Consider the following 27267-nt stretch of genomic DNA (forward strand, 5'->3'; position numbering starts at 1 on the left):
TATAAACATAAAGTTTATGGCCATTTGGAGCGATTGGCTCCAAAACCCCTTAATGGATTTATCTTTGTATTTTTTTTCCTTTCTAGCTTCCTGCTAACTTTAATATATATATTCGGCTATTCTAAAAAAAAAGCAATCATAACTTGGTGAAGGAAACAAACCTTTTAGCTTTTAATTGGATTAAGGTCTGTTGCAAAAATGATAGTTTTATTGATGGGTTGAATTAATGTAATAAGCCGATGAATGAATGTTTAAAGTGGTTGTAACTTTAGCCACTTGTTAGTTTTTTTATAAATATTTTTGTTGTTCTAGAAAGAAAAACTATTTATAGGAAGTTAAAGCATACTAAGGGGGTGTTTGGATAGGAAAAAAAGAGGTGTTTATTGCTTATTCCCACAATAAGCTAACTTTGAGTGTTTGGATAAAATCTAGCTTATTAAGCTAAATAAGCTAATTTTAATAAGCATCTCTCCCCATGCTTATTGCTTATTGCTTATTCCCACCACAAATAAGCTAATAAGCTAATCCAAACACACCCTAATTATTAATATGGAGTTAAACTCAACCTTATTAATTAACAATCAAAAAGTGTATGTCCAAGTCACAATATTAACAACTAAAGTCACAATGTATTTCCATATTACTAACCTTTAGAAACTGCTTTTTCTAAAAATAGTAAAAAGAACATAATTAAATTTCTATTTTCAGTGGTTTTTTTACTTAGAAATAAACAACTTTATCTCGTGAACTTCCGATGAAAAACAAGAAATTTCAAACATAAGTGGATTCTTTTTGTAATTGCAGAAATATAATTGAATTCTTTTAGTGATTTAGTAATTAAAAGAATCATAAAAAATGAAAAGAAAATAAAAAAGATAAAAACAAAAAATTAAGAGAATGATTGTAGTAGCAGAAAGAAAAACATGCAAAAGCTTAAATCACCATTTAGTAAGCCCCTCAAAGCAACACGGTTTTGCCGGTTGTAGGGTCATCGTATAGACCTGAACCTAGTGCACATTAGCATCTCCAGTCATATTATGCCATGTTAACCCCACCTCACCCCAATCTCTCCATCCTATATACATCAAATCTTCCTTCTCATTTCACATATGCAATGTACCGCTTTCAGCAGCAGCTATGCATCGTTCGCCAATAACAAGAAGCACCCTAAAACGGTTGAAGATCTATCCTCCAAGCGGCCATCTGCCCACCGATTCTCTCCATTGTCAGCGAAACGACAACCATGAGTACAAAAGTATAGGTTAAGGACCGGCATCTTGAAGACCGCTAACCAAGCGGTGGAGAACTACGACAATGACAACGATGTGGTATGCATTGAATGTGGGTGTGGTGGTAAAAACCAATAGTTTTTCCTGTGCGCTAACTGTAATCAACCTTATCACAGGCATTGTCTCCGCCCATACGTACATCATCTAGCTGATCTTTGGTCCTGCCATTTCCGCTCTGATCTTCCTTCGCCGGACAAAAGTATGCAATTCCAATTCATTATATATATATATATATATATATATATATATATATATATATATATATATTATTCTGAATAAATTTTCTGAAATTTTATTCAAGCTAAGTCGAGAGTTGTGAAGCTTTTTAATCGATGTATGAAACTTTGTTCTTTTCTGCCAGCTTTTCGGTTACCCTTGTTTTCTGGTTGATTGATTTTAAGGAAAATTTAGGGTATTCTGTTGTTGTTGGTGATCATATTGCTTTGTTCTTTCAAGAGTCCTAACATTTCAGAGAAATAATTATGTTAATTAGTTTCTTTTTGATTTTTTCAAATCATAAACACACGACGTATAACCGACATATATAACAAAATATCACAGGGACTAAAGCTGAAGAATCTTCAAAGGGAAAAACCACGTCGATTGAGAATTAGGAAATTTATATATGTTGACGTAAGTTGTATTAAGTTATTTTAAGGACAACTATATATGTTACTAAGGTTCCATTGTTAAATAATATGACTTAGAAGGTCATGCTTGTTGTATGGTTTATAAGTAATAGTCATATATTGGGTCATTATCTAGGAAAATGGTAAGAATAAGAAGGGATGACCCTTTTTACTTTGGCAAATCCATATGTATTTTTTATCCTTGTATAACGGCACAATGATCTTTGGTAGGAAGATGTTATCATTTATTTTATATATATTAATATTATTTATTATTAGTTATTATTATGTATTGTTTTTTTTAAACAACAAAATTAATATGTACAAAAATCTAGCCATAGTTAGAGCAAACAACAAGTATAAAGTGAGAATTACGAATTTGGACAAACCAATCTAGTTATCTAGTCAACCTTTTATTTTTACACACTACTAGAAAAACAGCCTTTTACGACGCACAATGCGTGTCGTAAAATGCTCAGACGATGCGCAAATGCGTGTCAAGGAAGGCACTGTCATAACGAGAGACGTCACGCTTTTGCGCGTCGTCTATAGACGACACGCATTTACGACGCGCAGTTACGACACGCATTTACGACGCTCATTTACGACACGCAATGCGTATGAAGGAAGACTCTGTCATAAAGGAAGATGACACGCATTTGCATGTCGTAACCTTACGACTCGCATTGCGTATCGTTAAAGCCCCTGTCAAGAAAGGCCCTGTCATAAATGAAGATTACACATCTTTTTGCGTTTCATAATTTTAAATGTTAAAAAAAATATTATTTATAGATTTACTAATTTTCAAATTAAGTTTGCATTTAATGTCTCATAATAGAAAACAAAATATCATATACAAAAAATATAATGCATTAAATAAAAATTAGTGTCATACAAATAATTGTTCCATGGAAAAATAAAACAAATCAATAGAATTTGTAACAGAAATTTACAAACTAATAGTTCTAATAACCTAATGTGTGCCTCACTATAAACAAGATTAGTGCTGATTTTTTAATGTGTGCCTCACTTGTCTCCACTCTTCCTTAATAACACCACTCAAGGACTCTAAATCTATGAACTTGCTCACAGTATCTATATTGTCTGCAAAAAAAAACATAACTACAAAATAAGACTAGTCCACATTTAGTCTATTAAGTAAAATAAAAAAGAAACAAGACTTCAATTATAAGGATGAGTATAGGTTAGAAACCTCCACCGCCATAAATGCCTGAGTTCTAAAGCTTTCCCCTGTATTTGAAACGCAAATTGTATAAAAACATCATATTAAGTTGGCATCCACATCAACTAAGAGATGAAAAATTATCTATTTATCGTGTAATCAGTTGCTAACGTGCTATATACAATATATAAAATGTTTAAAGAATGAAAGTTTTAACTAATAGTAAGAAAACAAATAACAAAATGAGGTAATAAGATAAATATATGCAAGTGAAGCACCAAATAAGACACTTACCTTATAATTAAGATGAGAAGGTGGAAGTAAGATAGACCTCAAGAAGAAACAGTCTGATAGGTATCTGCAAGTTGTAGACCAGATACTGGAATCATTAGAAGGGGATCGCCATTGGAGGAGGTGGAAGAAGGGAGTGAGGAAGGCATCTGCAATGAAGGAAGGAAGGGGTGTGATTCTTTTAATTTGGTTTTGGTCAACTACATGGACCATGACCTTGTCATTGTCAATGACTGTTGGAACTCTGTGAGCGACAATTATGATAGTGCAAGTCAAGAATTCATCAAGAAAATGTTTTTTAATATAATGTCAAAAAAACCTCTTCATCGGATTGGGATGCTTCTAATTGTCCATCCAAGTTTGCTTGATCACCAACAACAGCCTCCAAAGCCTCAATCAATGGATCTGGCTGCCACAAGAAAAGGGTAAAATTGTAATTTTTATCTATATTTTTATTGACAAAATATTAAACTTGGAAGATAAATTACTGTAATGTCCTTCAACGATAATAATACACGTTCGAGTGAAAAATCTAATTAATGAACATTTGCTTCAATGACCTAAAAATAAGAGATTATAATTATTGAGAAAAGTATAAAAAAAATATAAAATAATCCAATTAATATTTAACATGTTTATATTATATAACATGAATCACACCTGCCCAATTTTAAAATAGGAAATAGGGTCCAAAGTATCATCCCATGACACTTCAGTCTGGTGAATCAATGCAGGTACTCCATCCACCTACAAGGGCAATTACGTCTTTTAATCATGGGCAAAAAATATTTTACTTTCGATATAATCCACCATCTGTCGTTTCACCCATCGAGCTTCTACTCCGCGTGTTTGGAACAACCTGCACAATAATAAATACATATAATTAAATTTCAATTCAACACCATTAGTTTTTTTTTTTTTTTTTTTTTTTTGCTTAAAAATTAGAAGAAAAAGTATGGAAGTTGAAGTAGACATGTAATAATGTAAGAGATGAGTGACCTCAATTATTCCTCTTTCAGGGTCAGTTGGAAGTACTCCATAAGGAAACAGATAAAGATCAAGTCCAACTGCTTCAAATATGTCTTTCAGAAGCGAAATCACTTGTAAAGCAAGTACATCTTGTCTGCAGTCGTCTCCAACCTGCATAATAAATATATATTCATTTCTTCCAATTACAGCATTTTACTTGTATACAAACCACTTTTCACTGCTAGATTTTTCAACTACACTGTCCTAATAAGAAAAAATAAAATCAAGGGTAATGTAATGGGTTTACCTTGAAAATACAAGCTTGTGTCTGGGTATACTTGATTTTTGCAATTTTTGTTCCAAAAACTTATTTTCAAGTTTCCTTATGATTTTGGTCCACTTGTCATCTAAGTTAACCGCCTGGCTGTTGAACTTTTTCATTATGACGAAAATTGAATATATATATATATATATATATATATATATATATATATATATATATATATATATATATATATATATATATATATATATATATATATATATATATATATATAGACACACACCATAGGGACCAAATAAGAGAAATTTACAAATTTTGCCCCTGTGAAATATTTTTTTTTTCAGTTTTGGTCCATGGGTAAAACGGCCATTTTGAAAAATCTATCAGCTACGCTGTTTACTTCAGGTCACATGGACCAAAATCTTTATGAAACTTCAACTACGCTCACTACTCAGGGACCAAAGCTGTAATTTATTTAAAACCAGAGACAAAATGTGCCGACATCTTGCCCCTGTAATTATATCAAAAAGTCAAACCAAAACTTTGACCACTCTTACTATCTTTAGTAAGATAAACAAGAAAATATCCAAGTTGTTCAAAAGTTACCTTGACTCTGTAGATTCACAAAAAAAAAAAAAAACAGCAAACGAAAATCAGTTTTGGTCATGATATATGATTTTAAGTTTTTAACAATAAGATCATCATTTTCAAATTCGAATGAAAACCAACCTTCCATAGAACTCTTCAGCAAGCTCAACAGCAAATGACAACCGGGATATATCAGCTTCACTTATCTGAAAAGATTTTAAAAAAAATAGCAGCAGACTTACATTTCTTGTTTGAAAAAACTAATAAATAAATAAATAAAACAGTTTTTAAAGATGAAACCAACTGTTTCATGAAAATTGTAGATAAGCACTGAACTTAAAACCGTTGCCAGAGCAAATATCCTGAAGAAATGTGGATCAGAAAAGAAGATCCATTGATTATAAATTTATAATTTATAATTTATAAACAATAAGAAAAAGACAAACATCTGTCATCATAAACGTTTGATTTCCCTATACTTTCAAATCCTTCTGTATCCAGATAAAAGACTGAGGTTTTAAATCCATCAATGTCCATTTCAACTGGTGTTCCCCATACCCATATTCCTAAAAAACCATAAATGAAAGATTACATTTATACTTGGACCAAAAAATTATAAATACTACACTTGAATCAATAATATTAAAATGATTTTCTGTAGGGTGGCATTTGTGGCTGAATCGATGGATACAGTGGCTTCATCCAGCACTAGGATTTTGTTTCTTCTGAGTAAAACTCCTCCAAGACAAAAGAGCTGTGTTTGCCCAACACTCCAGCTAGCCAATAACTTGATGTTGCCTAGAAGTGTTCTTAATGATTAATCCTCTTAATGTTACTGGTTTTAGTAGTTCATTTTTATTTTCAGATAGAGAAGGCTCTAAACCTGTAATGGCATCTTTATGAGCATTCACAAGCTCTTCAAATGCAGTTCCTGCCATCAAGAGCTCCTCATACTTTTCTGATTGTGTAACTTGGCCGTCTTTCATAACCTTAAAAGGGAAAAAAAGAATTAAATGCAAATGGTAAAATAGACTTACAACCAATATATAACGCCATCATGTGTAACTAAATTTATAGATTTTTTATTCTGATTAGCAGAATATTGTCAACAAATGAGAGAAACTCCACTTAATGAGTGACAAGAATGACAATTTTCTTCTTTAATATCCAAAGATTAAGGGAGTAGCTAAAAAGGACAAACTAATAACATCCATTTGATTTCAACAAGTTGAAAACTTACATTAAAGAGAGTTGCTGTTGTATGTGCATCTAAATCACTGAAAGGGTCATCAAGAAGATATATGTCAGCATCATTGTAAATCGTCCCACTTTGAATCCAAGATGTTTGAATAACATATGCAATTGACCCAAATACACCCACCTAAAAAATCAAAACAACATAATGATGCTATAAAGAAAACAAAAAAATTAATGAGTTTGTGAACTTACTGTTCCTGAAGTTTTGGATATTTTAATTAGTCCAACTTGGTTGCTGAGTTGACTCATCCACATTCTGGTTCTGATTATCTTCTTCATCGCCAAGGTCAACATCATAATCATCTTCATCATCGTATTGTTGTGATTGCAACACCTCTACTCTTTCTAAAAACCATGATTCTCTAATTGAAATTGAGAATTGAGATTATGATTATGTACTTCTGATTATTATAATGAATGGAGCATGAGAATGGAGGGAAGCCTAATATAGGTCAGAATAGTGCGTAATGTTCAATCGATTATAGAGGGTCGTCAATTAATTTTCTTACCTTTAGTAGAATCTTGACTTTATAACTTCCGGTACGATGTTCCCAATTGACTCCAGAACACGTATCGGATTCATCAAATTCGTGATCCAAACAGAAATAGGTACGATTCAATTGCATTTTGAGAACGTCAATTTCAGAATTGGAAACGCAATCCCGAGCGTACCTGGAACGCAAACATAACGTGTTTTGGTACGAGCGAATTGGTACGAGATTCGTGGCACTTCCAGCGAATTATGTAACTATGGACCTAACTTTTTACAAATTTTCTTTATTTGACTCAACCATACGTCATTCTTATGTAACCTAAGAAGATGGAGTGTATATAAACTGGGAAAATTATACAATCGAAAGATTCAGCAACAAAAAGCATACCTCATCAACCTTCACGATGATCTGATCAACATTTTGCCCTAATTCCTCCGCAACAGCTAGTTCGCCTTCGGTTCGAACTTCCGGAACGGTAGATATATTTTCCGACGCAAATAAAGCTCCGGTGACTAGTCGTAGGTGTGTCGCCGGTGATGTACGTCGTTGGAGAGAGAAGAAGGGTTTGGAAACAGGTGGGGGCTTTTGTCATGTGAGATAATTACAGAAAAAGGTAAAGGAAAATATAAGTTACAAAATTTCCTGGCGTAAAAGAAACCTCGTGGAGAATGAGAGACGAGAAAGTGGAGGTGTCGATTAGGGGTTGTTCAACTGGTAGCTTCGATTGATGGTCGTAGTTGTCGATCGGCGCTATAATTGAAAGGAGATGCAATCACCGAACCATTTAGTGTGAGGATCGATTTGGAAGGCGGGGGTTTAAAAAATTTAGGGATTTCATTTTCCCTCTAAGGAGACGCGCGTTACTTAAAACAAAAATATAAAACGACATTCACAGAGGACGCACAAGTGCCCTCCGTGTTTTTAATTTTTTTTACATAAGACACTAATTTAAGGGCATGTAATAATGCGCAACCTAAATCCTTAAATTTTTTTAAAGAGATGCCACATTTTTAATGTCTCTCTCTTTTGCGTAACATAAATCAATGAGCGTCGTGGTTTGCACATCGTAAAAGGGTCTTTTTCTTGTAGTGACACATCTATTACTAAATCAATTAAAAAAAACCGGACGAATTTAGTGACGAATCATTTCCCTATACTAAACCATTTTTTTTCCTTCGAAAACAATTCTATTTCTCATAAACCGCACCTACATATATAGCATATATAACAGAGAAGACAACATCCAAAACTTTTTTCACATAAACTCACATTCATGTCTTCGATTAGTAGTTCGACTCGTTTTGCATTGATAAGGCTTTGAAGGTTTAACTCCCACATGTCTAGTTTTTATTATCTATCATCTAATTATCTACCGTCTATTGTCAATTTAGCTTCATTTGGTTCAAGATAAATGATTATTTTTTAGAATTAAAAAATTAATATATGAATTGTCAATCTTTTGATATTTTGATACTTTTTATGTATTTTTAATAACAGAACAATAATATATTAAACATTTAAAAAGAAACAAAATGCATTATTTTAAATGTTCATATTGATTTAAATAATTTGTACTCTACAATTTATAATATATATTCAAAGATGTATATAAATGCTATACATATAAAGTCAACTGTTAAATATTATCTTACCTTTTTAAATATAGTCAACCGTATTTGTATGCATTAAACTTTTCTAAACTCTTAAATATGGTATATCAAAACAAAAACACTTAGACATATACATTAGTCTCTCCCGAACAGCCATTGCTCAAACTATATTTACCATATTCCTAAAAGCTTTATTTTTCTTTCATAGGTTAATATTTCCTCATTAGACACACTCTTATTTTACATCCAACTATTTGCGTCCAAGCTTGTAAAATCGTTACCTAGATCACTTAAATAATTGCATTATTCTAAGTTGTAATAACATGTGTAATGGAACTCAAATCACAAATAACAAGCTTTCCTTAAAACATCAAAGACATCAAGATGATATATAGAAAAATCCATAACATATTTGTGAGCAATAACAATAATTAACGCAATTATCCATAAATGTTACTACATAACATTCGATATAAGTTTCATTTTCTAGTAAAACATAGTAATAATTAGAGACAAAACTCTTAGTAGATCATACTTATATTTCAATTTAGCCTTATTATTTCTGGCTGTTTTATAAAGCAAATAGAATTTTCTTTTATTATATGCCTTAAATGTATGTCTATTTTTTCAAAAAAAAAAAGTGTTTAGGAAAATAACTAAGTGAGAGTAAACATATAAAAAACTATTTGTAAAAAAATTGATAAAGATCAGGCTAACAAACATTTTACGGGAAATTGAAGAAACATACATGCCGATATATAATGATTAATATCGAAAATTAGACACTAAATGTATGTACTTTAGCGGTTTTTAAAACATTAAAGTAAAACTATGGTTGAGTTATCAGAATCGATGTTGAGTCCTAAAATAATAAAATTGGGATGATCATTTTTGTGAAAGCAAATACGCTTATGTTGGTCTAATTGAAAAGTTAGATGTTTGTTGCAGGGCCGGTCCAGACGGTGGGCAACCCGGACGACCGCCCAGGGCCCACGTCTCCAGGGGGCCTAAAATCTCTAGGATATGTAGTGTGTGTGTGTGTATATATATATATATATATATATATATATATATATATATATATATATATATATATATATATATATATATATATATATATATATATATATATATATATATATATATATATAGATCCGGTAAGAAATTTTTTTTGATAGGAAGGTAAAAAGTTTTTTTTCTACATATTTTTTTGACGAACAAAAGAAATGAATCACTAGATGATTCATTTGTAAGATGATTCACAAGAAAAAATTTCCAAAAAAACATCTTTATGATTCATTTTTAAATAAATTAAGAAAAAATTCACGTTTGTGACAATTTTAGTGAATAACAACAAAATCATTGTATAAATGAATCATCGAGATATTTTTTTGAGAATTTTTTCTTGTGAATCATCTTACAAATGAATCATCTAATGATTCATTTTGTTTGTTCGTGAAAAAAATATGTAGAAAAAAAACTTCTTAACTTCCTACCAAAAATTTCCTTCTTATTTGATCTTCCTTCTCATTTCACATATGAAATGTACCGCTTTGAGCAGCACCTGTGCATCGTTCGCCAATAACAGGAAGCACCCTAAAATGGTAGAAGATCTATCCTCCAAGCGGTCATCTGCCCACCGATTCTCTCCATTGTCGGCGAAACGACAACCATGAGTACAAAAGTATAGGTTAATGACCGACATCTTGAAGACCGCTAACCAAGAGGATTTTTTTAATCAACCAGCACCTGTAATAATATTGTGACGTACTAACTTAACTAAGAGGATTTTTTTTTAAACGATTCACCAAGTTGTAAATATTATCGTTTTGCAACTCCTTGATTGATGACTTACACACAAAGATTTAATATGTAAGGGAATGAAACGAAACAATAGATAAAGATTGGTCTAACAAACATTTTACAGGAATTGAAGCATATCAATTTATGGAGCAAAACTCAACCTTATTAATTAATGATCACAAAAATGGATGTCCAATTCACATTATTCATGCATAAATATTCCCTGTTACTTACCTTTAACAACCAGTTTTCTAAAAATAGTGATAAAAACATAATTATAGTTACAATTTTCTAATTTTAGTGGTTTCTTTTTAGAAACGAACAAGCTTATCTCGTGAACATCCAATGAAAAGCATGAAGTTTCATATATAAGTGGTTTCTTTTTGAAATTACAGAAATATAATTGAGTATAAGTGGTTTCCATTTGAAATTCAAGAAATATAATTGAGTTTTTTAATCATTTAGTAATTAAAAGATTCATAAGAAAATGAAAACAAAACAAAAAAACAAAAAAAACAAAAAAGAGAATGATTGCAGTAGTAGAAAGAAAAACATGCAAAAGCCCGCATCACTAATTAGTAACGCCTCAAAGAAACCCGGTTCTTCTGGATGCAAGCTCATGATATACACCCTGAATCTAGCGCACTTTAGCCTAGGCAATCATTTTAGACCATGTTATTGTTGCCTGAAGTGTAACCCTACCCCACCCTCCTTCCTATATATATATATATCAAATCTTCCTACTCATTTCATATATGAAAAGTATAGCTTTCAGCACCAGTGCATTCACTCGCCAATAACCGCAAACTCCCTGAAATGGCAGAAGGTCGATCCTCCAAGCGGTCATCTGCCCACCGATTCTCTCCATTGTCGGTGAAACGACAACCACGAGTACAAAAGTACAGGTCAATGGCCGACATCTTGAAGACCGCTAACCAAGCGGTGGTGAACTACGGAGACATTGACGATGTGATCTGCGTTCAATGTGGCTCTGGCGGAAAAAACCAGCAGCTCATCCTGTGTGGTAACTGTAATCAACCTTATCATAAGCGTTGTCTCCGCCTGTTCGTACGTCATCCAACTTGTCTTTGGCACTGCAGTAGCTGCTCTGATCTTCCTCCACCCGCCAAATGTACGCAATTCTTATATATATTATTAATGAATAAATTTTTTGATATTTTATTCAAGCTAAGTCAAGAGTCGTAAAGCTTTTTAATCGATATTTGTATGAAAATTTGTTCTTTTCTGCCAGCTTTTTGGTTACACTCATTTCTAACTGGTTGATTGATTTTAAATAGCATTTTACGGTTTTCCGCTGCTGATCATATTGTTTACTTTGTTCTTTCAAGAGAAATAATATTTCAGAGAAATAATTATGTTAATCTGTTTCTTTTGATGTTTTTAAATCATAAACACAAGGCTTATATATAACTGACATGACTATATCTCACAGGCACTAAAGTCGAAGAATCTTCAAAGAGAACAGCTACAATCGATACAGCATTATGAAGTTGATTAGTTGTTTAAAATAAGCTGATGTAAGTTTATTTGAGTTATTGAAAGGAAAAGTAATCAACTATGTATGTTATTAAGGTTCCATGGTTAAATAAAACGACTTAGAATGTCATTCTTGGTGTATGGATTAAAAGTAATAGCCACATATATATATACAGGCACATTAATTATCTAGGAAAATGGAAAGAATCATAAGAGCACTCCGACTCTGGCAAATCATCTTGGATGACCTCCTCCATGCATATTTTGGGGACAATTATTTTTAGTAGAAAGGTGTACCCATGGATACTTGGGATTTGTTTCCTCTTTCAATACTTATATCATCTATTATGTACGATCAATTATCAATTATCAATTATCATTTATCAATTATTTATTACTTATTATTTATTATTTATTATCAATTATTGTTATCTATTGATTCTTTGAAACACGAAAATAAATATGTATAAAAAGCTAGCACTAGTTAGAGCAAACAACAATTATAAACAGAGCATTGCAAACTTGGACAAGCCAGAGTAATTGAGTCAAGAATCCTTTCTCTAAACAACTTTTTTCCTTCGGTAACAACCTGGTTTCTCTTACTACCACCCCTCCATATATAACAAAGAAGATGACATCCAAAGGTTTTTCACACAAAGTCATCTTCATGTCTTCGATTAATCTGTTCATCTGGTTTGCATTGGTAAGACTTTGAAGGTTCAACTCCTACTTATCTATTTTTTATTATCTATCATCTATTTGTAAGCTGCCAATGAATATTAACTATGGAAAAATTATGAAATTGTAATCAAACGGAACCACATTATAACATTTATTAAAGTGATATCATTTAATTGTGCAAGCGTGTGAATAAAATTAAACATGATTCTCGATTTGGTATAACTTTTAACGTTATGATTAATTAATTTTTTATTTTATGTTATTGGTAACTATTATTCTTGTTAATTAATTTGGAAACCACTTATTCGGAGTTAGTGCCTTTAAATATGGCTTAAACTTCGAGAATTAAGGTTTAAGCCACTAGCTAAAACACGTAGCATCAGGCACACGCCCAAGCACGCTGCATCATCAAAGACAAGCTCTGTATCTAATATAACCTTAACCCAACCTTCACTTAAATCAAAATCACAAGATTTGCAAAAGAACATATTGAAACCAAGCGTTGCATATATAACAAACATTATATATACGTTTAAATCAATACATAAATTGAGTTTTACTTCAGGCACACTGCGTCGTCAAAGACAAGCTCCGCATCTAACCTTAACCCAACCCTTCACTTAAATAAAAAATCACAAGATTTGCCAAAGAAGAACTTATTGAAACCAAGCGTTACAAATATAGTAAACACTATATACACGTTTTAAATCAATATATAAATTGAGTTTCACTTCAGTAATTTGGGTCCTATTGTTAGGAAAGAATAACCATAACTTCTCTACTTAAGAAAACACCTCAAACCAGAAGCACATTATATGATAGTTAACTATAAGCATACATGCCGATATATAATGATTAGTATTGAAAATTGGACGATAAACACAAGTTCTTTAGCAGTCTTTAACGCATAAAGTTAAAATTATAGTTAATTCATTAGTAGTGATCGTAAGACTTAACCATAATAATGAAATTAGAAAATCATCCTTTTTTTGAAATCAAATACTTATTTTAATAAAGGTTACAAGTTCAACGTGTGTTGTCAGCAAACCATGCATATTAGAAATGACCCCTTTTAATATTATGTTAACATACTAACATAACTATGAGAATTTCTTTTCCAGATTCACCATGTTGCAAATGTTTGCAATTAGCAACTCATTGATTGATCATGCATTACGCACGAAGATTTGATGTGTAAGAGAATAAAACAAAATAACTAATAAATATCTGGCTAACAAATATTTCACCACTGGTTCTCATGGTGATGGTCTAGGTCATTTGGAAGTACATAAATAATTACATATTTAAGAGCAGCATGAGAAGCAGTCACGGCGCCTTAAGTGTATCGCACATTCAGAAGTAGAGATGGAAACTGGTTACTGAAAAAAATGCATTGTGGGTAGTTCTCATTACGGCCATGCATGGTAAATATGGATGTGGATGCACATATTTCTTTTGTCATACTCGTTGGCAAGGCGTATGGTCTAGGATTTTAGGATCCATAAATTACATGCTCAATAGGGGTCCAATGCTTCATTCTTTCTTAAAAAAAAGGTGGGTGATGGAAATTCTACGCGCTTCTAGAGTGATGTTTGGCTAGGTGACTTACCACCTAATGTTAGAATCTCTAGATTGATTCATTTGGTAACTTAACAAAACTGTTTGGTGCGAGATAAGTGGAATGATGTTTGGCATTGGAGTTGGTCTCGAGCTATACGTGGAGGGGTTAGTAGTCGTCAACTTGAAGATCTTTTAATGTTGCTGCAAAGTGTAAGCTTTTCTAATGATCAAGACCATTGGAGATGGTGTTTAGGACGCTCCGTTTCTTTCTCTGTTAAGGAAATCATGTTGCATATTGACAATTTGACTCTTCCTTATAACAATATGGAAACTAGGTGGTCTAAATTCCTTCCTAAGATGCTTAATATTCTTGTTTGGAAAATTTTATGATGAAATCTTAGTCAGAAAGGTGTGGATCTTAACACTCTTATGTGTCCTGTTTGCTTGATTGTTCCAGAAGATATAGAGCATGTTTTGTGGTCTTCTGATCTAGCAACCACTATTTGGTCCAAAGTTTTTAAGTTGGTTGATATTGCCCCTCCTTCTACAGACAAGCTGCGTGATGTCTACGACTGGTTTGATGATCTAAGGTTGCCTTTGGTTCGTAAATTAGCTCTCGAAGCTTTTTTAGGAGTGTAGCTTTGGGTGCTATGGAGGTTTAGAAACAAGATGGTGTTTGGTGATAAACTTCTTTTTCGCAAAGTTTTGTTCTAGAGTATAGTTTGATTATTCCTTTTTGTGTTTTGTCAATATAAACATAAAGTTTATGGCCATTTGGAGCGATTGGCTCCAAAACCCCTTAATGGATTTATCTTTGTATTTTTTTTTTCCTTTCTAGCTTCCTGCTAACTTTAATATATATATTCGGCTATTCTAAAAAAAAGCAATCATAACTTGGTGAAGGAAACAAACCTTTTAGCTTTTAATTGGATTAAGGTCTGTTGCAAAAATGATAGTTTTATTGATGGGTTGAATTAATGTAATAAGCCGATGAATGAATGTTTAAAGTGGTTGTAACTTTAGCCACTTGTTAGTTTTTTTATAAATATTTTTGTTGTTCTAGAAAGAAAAACTATTTATAGGAAGTTAAAGCATACTAAGGGGGTGTTTGGATAGGAAAAAAAGAGGTGTTGATTGCTTATTCCCACAATAAGCTAACTTTGAGTGTTTGGATAAAATCTAGCTTATTAAGCTAAATAAGCTAATTTTAATAAGCATCTCTCCCCATGCTTATTGCTTATTGCTTATTCCCACCACAAATAAGCTAATAAGCTAATCCAAACACACCCTAATTATTAATATGGAGTTAAACTCAACCTTATTAATTAACAATCAAAAAATGTATGTCCAAGTCACAATATTCACAACTAAAGTCACAATGTATTTCCATATTACTAACCTTTAGAAACTGCTTTTTCTAAAAATAGTAAAAAGAACATAATTAAATTTCTATTTTCAGTGGTTTTTTTACTTAGAAATAAACAACTTTATCTCGTGAACTTCCGATGAAAAACAAGAAATTTCAAACATAAGTGGATTCTTTTTGTAATTGCAGAAATATAATTGAATTCTTTTAGTGATTTAGTAATTAAAAGAATCATAAAAAATGAAAAGAAAATAAAAAGGATAAAAACAAAAAATTAAGAGAATGATTGTAGTAGCAGAAAGAAAAACATGCAAAAGCTTAAATCACCATTTAGTAAGCCCCTCAAAGCAACACGGTTTTGCCGGTTGTAGGGTCATCGTATAGACCTGAACCTAGTGCACATTAGCATCTCCAGTCATATTATGCCATGTTAACCCCACCTCACCCCAATCTCTCCATCCTATATACATCAAATCTTCCTTCTCATTTCACATATGCAATGTACCGCTTTCAGCAGCAGCTATGCATCGTTCGCCAATAACAAGAAGCACCCTAAAACGGTAGAAGATCTATCCTCCAAGCGGCCATCTGCCCACCGATTCTCTCCATTGTCGGCGAAACGACAACCATGAGTACAAAAGTATAGGTTAAGGACCGGCATCTTGAAGACCGCTAACCAAGCGGTGGAGAACTACGACAATGACAACGATGTGGTATGCATTGAATGTGGGTGTGGTGGTGAAAACCAGTAGTTTTTCCTGTGCGCTAACTGTAATCAACCTTATCACAGGCATTGTCTCCGCCCATACGTACGTGATCTAGCTGATCTTTGGTCCTGCCATTTCCGCTCTAATCTTCCTTCGCCGGACAAAAGTATGCAATTCCAATTCATTTTATATATATATATATATATATATATATACATATATATATATATATATATATATATATATATATATATATATATATATATATTATTCTGAATAAATTTTCTGAAATTTTATTCAAGCTAAGTCGAGAGTTGTGAAGCTTTTTAATCGATGTATGAAACTTTGTTCTTTTCTGCCAGCTTTTCTGTTACCCTTGTTTTCTGGTTGATTGATTTTAAGGAAAATTTAGGGTATTCTGTTGTTGTTGGTGATCATATTGCTTTGTTCTTTCAAGAGTCCTAACATTTCAGAGAAATAATTATGTTAATTAGTTTCTTTTTGATTTTTTCAAATCATAAACACACGACGTATAACCGACATATATAACAAAATATCACAGGGACTAAAGCTGAAGAATCTTCAAAGGGAAAAACCACGTTGATTGAGAATTAGGAAATTTATATATGTTGACGTAAGTTGTATTAAGTTATTTTAAGGACAACTATATATGTTACTAAGGTTCCATTGTTAAATAATATGACTTAGAAGGTCATGCTTGTTGTATGGTTTATAAGTAATAGTCATATATTGGGTCATTATCTAGGAAAATGGTAAGAATAAGAAGGGATGACCCTTTTTACTTTGGCAAATCCATATGTATTTTTTATCCTTGTATAACGGCACAATGATCTTTGGTAGGAAGATGTTATTATTTATTTTATATATATTAATATTATTTATTATTAGTTATTATTATGTATTGTTTTTTTTTAAACAACAAAATTAATATGTACAAAAATCTAGCCATAGTTAGAGCAAACAACAAGTATAAAGTGAGAATTACGAATTTGGACAAACCAATCTAGTTATCTAGTCAACCTTTTATTTTTACACACTACTAGAAAAACAACCTTTTACGACGCACAATGCGTGTCGTAAAATGCTCAGACGATGCGCAAATGCGTGTCAAGGAAGGCCCTGTCATAACGAGAGACGTCACGTTTTTGCGCGTCGTCTATAGACGACACGCATTTACGACGCGCAGTTACGACAAGCATTTACGACGCTCATTTACGACACGCAATGCGTATGAAGGAAGACTCTGTCATAAAGGAAGATGACACGCATTTGCATGTCGTAACCTTACGACTCGCATTGCGTATCGTTAAAGCCCCTGTCAAGAAAGGCCCTGTCATAAATGAAGATTACACATCTTTTTGCGTTTCATAATTTTAAATGTTAAAAAAAATATTATTTATAGATTTTACTAATTTTCAAATTAAGTTTGCATTTAATGTCTCATAATAGAAAACAAAATATCATATACAAAAAATATAATGCATTAAATAAAATTTAGTGTCATACAAATAATTGTTCCATGGAAAAATAAAACAAATCAATAGAATTTGTAACAGAAATTTACAAACTAATAGTTCTAATAACCTAATGTGTGCCTCACTATAAACAAGATTAGTGCTGATTTTTTAATGTGTGCCTCACTTGTCTCCACTCTTCCTTAATAACACCACTCAAGGACTCTAAATCTATGAACTTGCTCACAGTATCTATATTGTCTGCAAAAAAAAACATAACTACAAAATAAGACTAGTCCACATTTAGTCTATTAAGTAAAATAAAAAAGAAACAAGACTTCAATTATAAGGATGAGTATAGGTTAGAAACCTCCACCGCCATAAATGCCTGAGTTCTGAAGCTTTCCCCTGTATTTGAAACGCAAATTGTATAAAAACATCATATTAAGTTGGCATCCACATCAACTAAGAGATGAAAAATTATCTATTTATCGTGTAATCAGTTGCTAACGTGCTATATACAATATATAAAATGTTTAAAGAATGAAAGTTTTAACTAATAGTAAGAAAACAAATAACAAAATGAGGTAATAAGATAAATATATGCAAGTGAAGCACCAAATAAGACACTTACCTTATAATTAAGGTGAGAAGGTGGAAGTAAGATAGACCTCAAGAAGAAACAGTCTGATAGGTATCTGCAAGTTGTAGACTAGATACTGGAATCATTAGAAGGGGATCGCCATTGGAGGAGGTGGAAGAAGGGAGTGAGGAAGGCATCTGCAATGAAGGAAGGAAGGGGTGTGATTCTTTTAATTTGGTTTTGGTCAACTACATGGACCATGACCTTGTCATTGTCAATGACTGTTGGAACTCTGTGAGCGACAATTATGATAGTGCAACTCAAGAATTCATCAAGAAAATGTTTTTTAATATAATGTCAAAAAAACCTCTTCATCGGATTGGGATGCTTCTAATTGTCCATCCAAGTTTGCTTGATCACCAACAACAGCCTCCAAAGCCTCAATCAATGGATCTGGCTGCCACAAGAAAAGGGTAAAATTGTAATTTTTATCTATATTTTTATTGACAAAATATTAAACTTGGAAGATAAATTACTGTAATGTCCTTCAACGATAATAATACACGTTCGAGTGAAAAATCTAATTAATGAACATTTGCTTCAATGACCTAAAAATAAGAGATTATAATTATTGAGAAAAGTATAAAAAAAATATAAAATAATCCAATTAATATTTAACATGTTTATATTATATAACATGAATCACACCTGCCCAATTTTAAAATAGGAAATAGGGTCCAAAGTATCATCCCATGACACTTCAGTCTGGTGAATCAATGCAGGTACTCCATCCACCTACAAGGGCAATTACGTCTTTTAATCATGGGCAAAAAATATTTTACTTTCGATATAATCCACCATCTGTCGTTTCACCCATCGAGCTTCTACTCCGCGTGTTTGGAACAACCTGCACAATAATAAATACATATAATTAAATTTCAATTCAACACCATTAGTTTTTTTTTTTTTTTTTTTTTTTGCTTAAAAATTAGAAGAAAAAGTATGGAAGTTGAAGTAGACATGTAATAATGTAAGAGATGAGTGACCTCAATTATTCCTCTTTCAGGGTCAGTTGGAAGTACTCCATAAGGAAACAGATAAAGATCAAGTCCAACTGCTTCAAATATGTCTTTCAGAAGCGAAATCACTTGTAAAGCAAGTACATCTTGTCTGCAGTCGTCTCCAACCTGCATAATAAATATATATTCATTTCTTCCAATTACAGCATTTTACTTGTATACAAACCACTTTTCACTGCTAGATTTTTCAACTACACTGTCCTAATAAGAAAAAATAAAATCAAGGGTAATGTAATGGGTTTACCTTGAAAATACAAGCTTGTGTCTGGGTATACTTGATTTTTGCAATTTTTGTTCCAAAAACTTATTTTCAAGTTTCCTTATGATTTTGGTCCACTTGTCATCTAAGTTAACCGCCTGGCTGTTGAACTTTTTCATTATGACGAAAATTGAATATATATATATATATATATATATATATATATATATATATATATATATATATATATATATATATATATATATATATATATATATATAGACACACACCATAGGGACCAAATAAGAGAAATTTACAAATTTTGCCCCTGTGAAATATTTTTTTTTTCAGTTTTGGTCCATGGGTAAAACGGCCATTTTGAAAAATCTATCAGCTACGCTGTTTACTTCAGGTCACATGGACCAAAATCTTTATGAAACTTCAACTACGCTCACTACTCAGGGACCAAAGCTGTAATTTATTTAAAACCAGAGACAAAATGTGCCGACATCTTGCCCCTGTAATTATATCAAAAAGTCAAACCAAAACTTTGACCACTCTTACTATCTTTAGTAAGATAAACAAGAAAATATCCAAGTTGTTCAAAAGTTACCTTGACTCTGTAGATTCACAAAAAAAAAAAAAAACAGCAAACGAAAATCAGTTTTGGTCATGATATATGATTTTAAGTTTTTAACAATAAGATCATCATTTTCAAATTCGAATGAAAACCAACCTTCCATAGAACTCTTCAGCAAGCTCAACAGCAAATGACAACCGGGATATATCAGCTTCACTTATCTGAAAAGATTTTAAAAAAAATAGCAGCAGACTTACATTTCTTGTTTGAAAAAACTAATAAATAAATAAATAAAGCAGTTTTTAAAGATGAAACCAACTGTTTCATGAAAATTGTAGATAAGCACTGAACTTAAAACCGTTGCCAGAGCAAATATCCTGAAGAAATGTGGATCAGAAAAGAAGATCCATTGATTATAAATTTATAATTTATAATTTATAAACAATAAGAAAAAGACAAACATCTGTCATCATAAACGTTTGATTTCCCTATACTTTCAAATCCTTCTGTATCCAGATAAAAGACTGAGGTTTTAAATCCATCAATGTCCATTTCAACTGGTGTTCCCCATACCCATATTCCAAAAAAACCATAAATGAAAGATTACATTTATACTTGGACCAAAAAATTATAAATACTACACTTGAATCAATAATATTAAAATGATTTTCTGTAGGGTGGCATTTGTGGCTGAATCGATGGATACAGTGGCTTCATCCAGCACTAGGATTTTGTTTCTTCTGAGTAAAACTCCTCCAAGACAAAAGAGCTGTGTTTGCCCAACACTCCAGCTAGCCAATAACTTGATGTTGCCTAGAAGTGTTCTTAATGATTAATCCTCTTAATGTTACTGGTTTTAGTAGTTCATTTTTATTTTCAGATAGAGAAGGCTCTAAACCTGTAATGGCATCTTTATGAGCATTCACAAGCTCTTCAAATGCAGTTCCTGCCATCAAGAGCTCCTCATACTTTTCTGATTGTGTAACTTGGCCGTCTTTCATAACCTTAAAAGGGAAAAAAAGAATTAAATGCAAATGGTAAAATAGACTTACAACCAATATATAACGCCATCATGTGTAACTAAATTTATAGATTTTTTATTCTGATTAGCAGAATATTGTCAACAAATGAGAGAAACTCCACTTAATGAGTGACAAGAATGACAATTTTCTTCTTTAATATCCAAAGATTAAGGGAGTAGCTAAAAAGGACAAACTAATAACATCCATTTGATTTCAACAAGTTGAAAACTTACATTAAAGAGAGTTGCTGTTGTATGTGCATCTAAATCACTGAAAGGGTCATCAAGAAGATATATGTCAGCATCATTGTAAATCGTCCCACTTTGAATCCAAGATGTTTGAATAACATATGCAATTGACCCAAATACACCCACCTAAAAAATCAAAACAACATAATGATGCTATAAAGAAAACAAAAAAATTAATGAGTTTGTGAACTTACTGTTCCTGAAGTTTTGGATATTTTAATTAGTCCAACTTGGTTGCTGAGTTGACTCATCCACATTCTGGTTCTGATTATCTTCTTCATCGCCAAGGTCAACATCATAATCATCTTCATCATCGTATTGTTGTGATTGCAACACCTCTACTCTTTCTAAAAACCATGATTCTCTAATTGAAATTGAGAATTGAGATTATGATTATGTACTTCTGATTATTATAATGAATGGAGCATGAGAATGGAGGGAAGCCTAATATAGGTCAGAATAGTGCGTAATGTTCAATCGATTATAGAGGGTCGTCAATTAATTTTCTTACCTTTAGTAGAATCTTGACTTTATAACTTCCGGTACGATGTTCCCAATTGACTCCAGAACACGTATCGGATTCATCAAATTCGTGATCCAAACAGAAATAGGTACGATTCAATTGCATTTTGAGAACGTCAATTTCAGAATTGGAAACGCAATCCCGAGCGTACCTGGAACGCAAACATAACGTGTTTTGGTACGAGCGAATTGGTACGAGATTCGTGGCACTTCCAGCGAATTATGTAACTATGGACCTAACTTTTTACAAATTTTCTTTATTTGACTCAACCATACGTCATTCTTATGTAACCTAAGAAGATGGAGTGTATATAAACTGGGAAAATTATACAATCGAAAGATTCAGCAACAAAAAGCATACCTCATCAACCTTCACGATGATCTGATCAACATTTTGCCCTAATTCCTCCGCAACAGCTGGTTCGCCTTCGGTTCGAACTTCCGGAACGGTAGATATATTTTCCGACGCAAATAAAGCTCCGGTGACTAGTCGTAGGTGTGTCGCCGGTGATGTACGTCGTTGGAGAGAGAAGAAGGGTTTGGAAACAGGTGGGGGCTTTTGTCATGTGAGATAATTACAGAAAAAGGTAAAGGAAAATATAAGTTACAAAATTTCCTGGCGTAAAAGAAACCTCGTGGAGAATGAGAGACGAGAAAGTGGAGGTGTCGATTAGGGGTTGTTCAACTGGTAGCTTCGATTGATGGTCGTAGTTGTCGATCGGCGCTATAATTGAAAGGAGATGCAATCACCGAACCATTTAGTGTGAGGATCGATTTGGAAGGCGGGGGTTTAAAAAATTTAGGGATTTCATTTTCCCTCTAAGGAGACGCGCGTTACTTAAAACAAAAATATAAAACGACATTCACAGAGGACGCACAAGTGCCCTCCGTGTTTTTAATTTTTTTTACATAAGACACTAATTTAAGGGCATGTAATAATGCGCAACCTAAATCCTTAAATTTTTTTAAAGAGATGCCACATTTTTAATGTCTCTCTCTTTTGCGTAACATAAATCAATGAGCGTCGTGGTTTGCACATCGTAAAAGGGTCTTTTTCTTGTAGTGACACATCTATTACTAAATCAATTAAAAAAAACCGGACGAATTTAGTGACGAATCATTTCCCTATACTAAACCATTTTTTTTTCCTTCGAAAACAATTCTATTTCTCATAAACCGCACCTACATATATAGCATATATAACAGAGAAGACAACATCCAAAACTTTTTTCACATAAACTCACATTCATGTCTTCGATTAGTAGTTCGACTCGTTTTGCATTGATAAGGCTTTGAAGGTTTAACTCCCACATGTCTAGTTTTTATTATCTATCATCTAATTATCTACCGTCTATTGTCAATTTAGCTTCATTTGGTTCAAGATAAATGATTATTTTTTAGAATTAAAAAATTAATATATGAATTGTCAATCTTTTGATATTTTGATACTTTTTATGTATTTTTAATAACAGAACAATAATATATTAAACATTTAAAAAGAAACAAAATGCATTATTTTAAATGTTCATATTGATTTAAATAATTTGTACTCTACAATTTATAATATATATTCAAAGATGTATATAAATGCTATACATATAAAGTCAACTGTTAAATATTATCTTACCTTTTTAAATATAGTCAACCGTATTTGTATGCATTAAACTTTTCTAAACTCTTAAATATGGTATATCAAAACAAAAACACTTAGACATATACATTAGTCTCTCCCGAACAGCCATTGCTCAAACTATATTTACCATATTCCTAAAAGCTTTATTTTTCTTTCATAGGTTAATATTTCCTCATTAGACACACTCTTATTTTACATCCAACTATTTGCGTCCAAGCTTGTAAAATCGTTACCTAGATCACTTAAATAATTGCATTATTCTAAGTTGTAATAACATGTGTAATGGAACTCAAATCACAAATAACAAGCTTTCCTTAAAACATCAAAGACATCAAGATGATATATAGAAAAATCCATAACATATTTGTGAGCAATAACAATAATTAACGCAATTATCCATAAATGTTACTACATAACATTCGATATAAGTTTCATTTTCTAGTAAAACATAGTAATAATTAGAGACAAAACTCTTAGTAGATCATACTTATATTTCAATTTAGCCTTATTATTTCTGGCTGTTTTATAAAGCAAATAGAATTTTCTTTTATTATATGCCTTAAATGTATGTCTATTTTTTCAAAAAAAAAAAGTGTTTAGGAAAATAACTAAGTGAGAGTAAACATATAAAAAACTATTTGTAAAAAAATTGATAAAGATCAGGCTAACAAACATTTTACGGGAAATTGAAGAAACATACATGCCGATATATAATGATTAATATCGAAAATTAGACACTAAATGTATGTACTTTAGCGGTTTTTAAAACATTAAAGTAAAACTATGGTTGAGTTATCAGAATCGATGTTGAGTCCTAAAATAATAAAATTGGGATGATCATTTTTGTGAAAGCAAATACGCTTATGTTGGTCTAATTGAAAAGTTAGATGTTTGTTGCAGGGCCGGTCCAGACGGTGGGCAACCCGGACGACCGCCCAGGGCCCACGTCTCCAGGGGGCCTAAAATCTCTAGGATATGTAGTGTGTGTGTGTGTATATATATATATATATATATATATATATATATATATATATATATATATATATATATATATATATATATATATATATATATATATATATATATATATATATATATATATATAGATCCGGTAAGAAATTTTTTTTGATAGGAAGGTAAAAAGTTTTTTTTCTACATATTTTTTTGACGAACAAAAGAAATGAATCACTAGATGATTCATTTGTAAGATGATTCACAAGAAAAAATTTCCAAAAAAACATCTTTATGATTCATTTTTAAATAAATTAAGAAAAAATTCACGTTTGTGACAATTTTAGTGAATAACAACAAAATCATTGTATAAATGAATCATCGAGATATTTTTTTGAGAATTTTTTCTTGTGAATCATCTTACAAATGAATCATCTAATGATTCATTTTGTTTGTTCGTGAAAAAAATATGTAGAAAAAAAACTTCTTAACTTCCTACCAAAAATTTCCTTCTTATTTGATCTTCCTTCTCATTTCACATATGAAATGTACCGCTTTGAGCAGCACCTGTGCATCGTTCGCCAATAACAGGAAGCACCCTAAAATGGTAGAAGATCTATCCTCCAAGCGGTCATCTGCCCACCGATTCTCTCCATTGTCGGCGAAACGACAACCATGAGTACAAAAGTATAGGTTAATGACCGACATCTTGAAGACCGCTAACCAAGAGGATTTTTTTAATCAACCAGCACCTGTAATAATATTGTGACGTACTAACTTAACTAAGAGGATTTTTTTTTAAACGATTCACCAAGTTGTAAATATTATCGTTTTGCAACTCCTTGATTGATGACTTACACACAAAGATTTAATATGTAAGGGAATGAAACGAAACAATAGATAAAGATTGGTCTAACAAACATTTTACAGGAATTGAAGCATATCAATTTATGGAGCAAAACTCAACCTTATTAATTAATGATCACAAAAATGGATGTCCAATTCACATTATTCATGCATAAATATTCCCTGTTACTTACCTTTAACAACCAGTTTTCTAAAAATAGTGATAAAAACATAATTATAGTTACAATTTTCTAATTTTAGTGGTTTCTTTTTAGAAACGAACAAGCTTATCTCGTGAACATCCAATGAAAAGCATGAAGTTTCATATATAAGTGGTTTCTTTTTGAAATTACAGAAATATAATTGAGTATAAGTGGTTTCCATTTGAAATTCAAGAAATATAATTGAGTTTTTTAATCATTTAGTAATTAAAAGATTCATAAGAAAATGAAAACAAAACAAAAAAACAAAAAAAACAAAAAAGAGAATGATTGCAGTAGTAGAAAGAAAAACATGCAAAAGCCCGCATCACTAATTAGTAACGCCTCAAAGAAACCCGGTTCTTCTGGATGCAAGCTCATGATATACACCCTGAATCTAGCGCACTTTAGCCTAGGCAATCATTTTAGACCATGTTATTGTTGCCTGAAGTGTAACCCTACCCCACCCTCCTTCCTATATATATATATATCAAATCTTCCTACTCATTTCATATATGAAAAGTATAGCTTTCAGCACCAGTGCATTCACTCGCCAATAACCGCAAACTCCCTGAAATGGCAGAAGGTCGATCCTCCAAGCGGTCATCTGCCCACCGATTCTCTCCATTGTCGGTGAAACGACAACCACGAGTACAAAAGTACAGGTCAATGGCCGACATCTTGAAGACCGCTAACCAAGCGGTGGTGAACTACGGAGACATTGACGATGTGATCTGCGTTCAATGTGGCTCTGGCGGAAAAAACCAGCAGCTCATCCTGTGTGGTAACTGTAATCAACCTTATCATAAGCGTTGTCTCCGCCTGTTCGTACGTCATCCAACTTGTCTTTGGCACTGCAGTAGCTGCTCTGATCTTCCTCCACCCGCCAAATGTACGCAATTCTTATATATATTATTAATGAATAAATTTTTTGATATTTTATTCAAGCTAAGTCAAGAGTCGTAAAGCTTTTTAATCGATATTTGTATGAAAATTTGTTCTTTTCTGCCAGCTTTTTGGTTACACTCATTTCTAACTGGTTGATTGATTTTAAATAGCATTTTACGGTTTTCCGCTGCTGATCATATTGTTTACTTTGTTCTTTCAAGAGAAATAATATTTCAGAGAAATAATTATGTTAATCTGTTTCTTTTGATGTTTTTAAATCATAAACACAAGGCTTATATATAACTGACATGACTATATCTCACAGGCACTAAAGTCGAAGAATCTTCAAAGAGAACAGCTACAATCGATACAGCATTATGAAGTTGATTAGTTGTTTAAAATAAGCTGATGTAAGTTTATTTGAGTTATTGAAAGGAAAAGTAATCAACTATGTATGTTATTAAGGTTCCATGGTTAAATAAAACGACTTAGAATGTCATTCTTGGTGTATGGATTAAAAGTAATAGCCACATATATATATACAGGCACATTAATTATCTAGGAAAATGGAAAGAATCATAAGAGCACTCCGACTCTGGCAAATCATCTTGGATGACCTCCTCCATGCATATTTTGGGGACAATTATTTTTAGTAGAAAGGTGTACCCATGGATACTTGGGATTTGTTTCCTCTTTCAATACTTATATCATCTATTATGTACGATCAATTATCAATTATCAATTATCATTTATCAATTATTTATTACTTATTATTTATTATTTATTATCAATTATTGTTATCTATTGATTCTTTGAAACACGAAAATAAATATG

The 27267-nt window shown here is 32.0% G+C and overlaps 2 long non-coding RNA genes across 2 annotated transcripts; both read right to left on the reverse strand.

Annotated features, from left to right (window-relative positions):
- Positions 1 to 4098: 4098 nt before the first annotated feature.
- Positions 4099 to 4744, reverse strand: LOC128128194 (uncharacterized). Its single transcript, XR_008226011.1, has 3 exons — positions 4669 to 4744; positions 4392 to 4532; positions 4099 to 4251 (listed from the first exon to the last, which is right to left on the reverse strand). It is a non-coding gene; the product is annotated as an uncharacterized LOC128128194 (long non-coding RNA).
- Positions 4745 to 19017: 14273 nt separating this feature from the next.
- Positions 19018 to 19664, reverse strand: LOC128128187 (uncharacterized). The gene is made up of 3 exons (XR_008225999.1): positions 19589 to 19664; positions 19312 to 19452; positions 19018 to 19172 (listed from the first exon to the last, which is right to left on the reverse strand). It is a non-coding gene; the product is annotated as an uncharacterized LOC128128187 (long non-coding RNA).
- Between the last annotated feature and the right edge of the window lie 7603 nt (positions 19665 to 27267).

This window comes from Lactuca sativa, chromosome 8, assembly GCF_002870075.4.
Source record: "Lactuca sativa cultivar Salinas chromosome 8, Lsat_Salinas_v11, whole genome shotgun sequence".
Classification (NCBI taxonomy): Eukaryota; Viridiplantae; Streptophyta; class Magnoliopsida; order Asterales; family Asteraceae; genus Lactuca; species Lactuca sativa.